The 3,997-nt window shown below is 37.3% G+C and overlaps 1 pseudogene; it reads left to right on the forward strand.

Moving 5' to 3' along the window:
• Positions 1–3,599: 3,599 nt before the first annotated feature.
• On the forward strand, positions 3,600–3,767 carry LOC141572009 (U2 spliceosomal RNA; annotated as a pseudogene).
• The last annotated feature ends 230 nt before the right edge of the window (positions 3,768–3,997 follow it).

Genomic DNA, 3,997 nt, shown 5'->3' on the forward strand with positions numbered 1-3,997 from the left:
GGGACATAGCAATCACAAAGTAGGTACTTTATTTGGCTTCTAATCTAACTAAACGGTAACAAAAAGTTATAACACAGTAGAGAAATACAAACATCAGTTGTATATTTGATAATATTGAGAAATTATTGTTAAAATTTTAAGTGTGATAATGGTTTTGTGCGTGTTTTTTTTTTTTTTTTTTTATGAGTCCCTGTCTTTTAGAGATACATACACAATACTTGTAGTTGAAATGTACAGATGTCTGGAATTTGATTAAAAAATAACCGTGTGAGTGTGTGTGTGTGTGTGCAGAAATATAGATAAAATAAGATTGTTCAAGAGTTGATAAATATACTGTTCTACCTACTTTCATACATATTTGAACTTTTGTGTAATAAAAAATATTTTAAAACAGAAGAAAACAAGGGGAAAAAGTCCTTAGTGGAAAACCTATTTTCATTAATACATTAATAATAATGTCTAACATTTGCAGAGTGCTTTAGATGAATTATCTCATTTAATCTTTAAGACAGCTCTATGAGGTAGGTCCGATTATTATACCCATTTAATAGATAATAATGTGGTCTCCGTCTGTGCTCTTAACGAGGCTGTCTTCCTAAATCAAACAGATTCATCCTGAGAATTGTTGTCCAGAGTTGATGAGCAAGGTAAGTACTACCCTCGCAAATGGCATTTTAACAAGGTGCTCACTGTCTAGGTGTACTACATGTTAAATGCCTTCACCTGGAGTGTCACTGGTGACTTAGAAGAGTAGGTCGGGTGTAGCTCATGCGTGTATACTAGCATTGTGCCTTTGGGAAAGTTACTTTCTTTATCTGACCTACAATTTCCTCACCAGTAAAAATGACTATTTTAGTTTTTATTTCACTGGGTTTTTGTGATGATAAGGGATTTGAAACTGTGAGACCCTCAAACGATCAAAGAAGAAGACCCGTCTTTGTATTCTCAGTGCTCAGCACAGAATGAGTACTTAGAAACGTGTCCTTCCTGGCTGCCTTCCTGCCTTAGGCCTCCCTTCCTCCTTTTTCGCGTTTGGTAACAAATTCGAAGTGGTCTCCTAAGCCGCCCAGACTTCTCAGACCTCAGCTTTCTCTGTGTGGCTGTGATGAATAAGTAAAACAGTGTAGGTGAAATTACATTAAGACGTCTTTGCTGTATTGTATGCTGATTACACACGTGCTAGATTATGGGATTTTGTGGTATTTGTTTTCCATTTTGCTTTTGTGTACTTTGCCAAGTCGAGTAATCTTTTGTCTGCAAATGTTAAAACAATAATGGTCAAAGTGGATATCCCAAGGTAAGTATGAGAGAAGCCACAGATTTAGTGAAATGAGGTCAAAAGATATTTAAAGAGCCAGTGGGATGTCTTTAAAAATGTGTGATGGAAGGTCTTAGGAGGCCTCTAGTGAACCAAAAGCAGCAAAGGTGGATTTCAGAAACTAGGAAAAGGTATTTACCGCGTTTCCCCGAAAGTAAGACCTAGCTGGACAATCAGCTCTAATGTGTCTTTTGGAGCAAAAATTAGTGTAAGACCTGGTCCTATTTTACTATAATATAAAACTGGGTCTTATATAATATAATATAATAACATAGTACTGGGTCTTATATTAATTTTTGCTCCAAAAGATACATTAGAGCTGATTGTCCGTCTAGGTCTAATTTTCGGGGAAACACGGTCATATCCACAGTGGTAACCTGGAATCAAGGACTAGCTCATTTTACTAAACATCTAGAACATAAAGCAAGGATTGCTAGGAGGCAGCATGGATTCCCCAAGAATAAGGCATCCAAAATTAGGGTCATTTCTTTCACAATAGAGTTACCAGCCTAGATTGTGGGGCTGCAGCACACGTGACTATCAGAATTTCAGAGCTTCGTGTAACATACATTCTCAATTGATCCATATGAACAATATGTAGTAACATTTCATAGCCTATTAGATACGTCAAAAGAAAGATCTTCTCTGCTCTTCTCTGTTCAAGGATTTAGAGGGATGCTACCACTGAAGATATAAAGTCTAGAAATTATAATTCATGAAGTAGTTGAATGGGTCAGGGATGTTTATCTTGAAAAAAAGAATCCTGGTGGGATCGATTAAACACTGTCTTGCAACATTAGAATATGGGGAGAAGGAGAGGAGAGGAGTTTCCTTATGTGTAATTTGGGGGAAGTGCTACCACAGGGATAGGCTACCACAGCATATCTCATGGCATCAGTGAGCAACATGGCTGGGAATTCTGTAAGACTGAAGTCCACAGTGGTCCAGGCCAGAAGTGGCAGCAGCTTGTTCCTAAGGACTGGCCATAAACATGGAGCGGGTGGATGCTGTGCAGGGGATAAAAGCAATGGGATTGCTAAGCAACTAAATGTGGACTCAAGGGTGTGGCAAAATTCATTTTTTATTTTGCCCAATTGATATGATCTCTCTAAATCTTGATGTATACTATGCTAGTGGTATTTTTATTATGATATTATCATCTCTATTTATAAGCTATTTGAAGATGAAAGCTCTGCTTTATCCATCCTTGTATTCCTATATCTACTGGGTTGGTTCTAAGTATTGAATTAATCGAATCCTTTGGAAAACTTTTACTATCACTTAATGCATTACATAAAAAATATTGCTTTTCATTATTTTTGTCTTAGATATTATTGTTACCCTCTTAAATTTTCCTGGTAAGATCATTTTCAATTGTTTTCATATAGCCATTAAATTTTCAAAAGTATGGTTGTTGTTTTTTCTAAGAAGGTAAAATCAAAGGAAAAATGCTTGGGTTCTGAAAACTACTTCTCTCTGTGGGGACAATTCTAGCCTCTCCTGACTTAATCACAGCGTACAAGTTACTCCTCATATCCAGAGGGCAAAAGCTCTTTATCCTTTTAAAGCCCCAGTCATCAGGTTGAAGTTTCTCACCAACTCAGTTGAATTTAACAAGTAATTACTTAGGAGTATTATATTCTCACCACAGTAAGGGTTCAAAAAGTGCAGATTTATCCCAATTATCAAGTCTAGTTCTCAGGAGCCTTTGAAAGGTCATGAGGCTGAAAGTGTTCATTACTCAAGACCAGTCTCCTTGCACATGTAGGAGGGAAACAGGAGGGGTGCGTCCATTAGAACCAGATTCTACCACTGACTAGCTCTGTGACCTTGGACAAGTTCCTTAAACTCTCTGAGTCTCCATTTCCTCACCTGTACAATGGAAATAGTAATAGCACCTACCCCATATGGTTGGTATGATGTTTGAATGACGTATTACACATAAAGTACGTAGGGCAGTGCCTGGAGGTTAAGTGCTATGTGAGTGCTTATTTTATCATTAGTATTCAGAAGGCTATCAGATAGAGAAGTGTCCTTGGGAGAATAGAGAATAGCTGATCTTCCTCTTCCAAGTCTTTGCTCCTGCTCTTGGTTTGACAGTGGAGCCATAGCTCGTTTGACTTGCAAAGAAGAAAGGGTAGATGAAAGAGGGAAGGAAGAAAGGAGAAGAAAGAGATGACAAGTTATTATGCTGCTTTTCATCTCTATCAGGAGATGGAATTCATGGAGCATTGATAGACAGTAATTCCCCGGCCAAACAAATTCCAGATTTTGTGCAGAGATAGCTTCTCAGCCTTTTGGCTAAGATCAAGTGTAGATTTTGTACAGACATTGATTCATTATTGTAAATTTCACATCTGAAGCATTCAGCCGGGGTTACAACTAACCTGGATGGCCCAGATAATCAGTAGTTTGATCTGACAGTACAATTAAGTCAATGGATGGCTACTAAGCTACTCTCCATTTATTGACTGTTGCTGATTTAAAGGCTAAGAGTCTTCTATGTGTCTCAGCTGCATTTTAGTTAATGACATTTTTTTTCATGCTAATAACCTCAACTTGCTGACATCCTGAGATGCATCTCTTTGGCTTCTATATTATAACTTTGTTTGATAACCAAGTTTTTGATAGCAAATTCTGTCTATTAGTAAATAATTTGTATGAATAGAAACGATACTA

The sequence above is a fragment of the Rhinolophus sinicus genome, linkage group LG05, assembly GCF_036562045.2.
Source record: "Rhinolophus sinicus isolate RSC01 linkage group LG05, ASM3656204v1, whole genome shotgun sequence".
Taxonomy (NCBI): domain Eukaryota; kingdom Metazoa; phylum Chordata; class Mammalia; order Chiroptera; family Rhinolophidae; genus Rhinolophus; species Rhinolophus sinicus.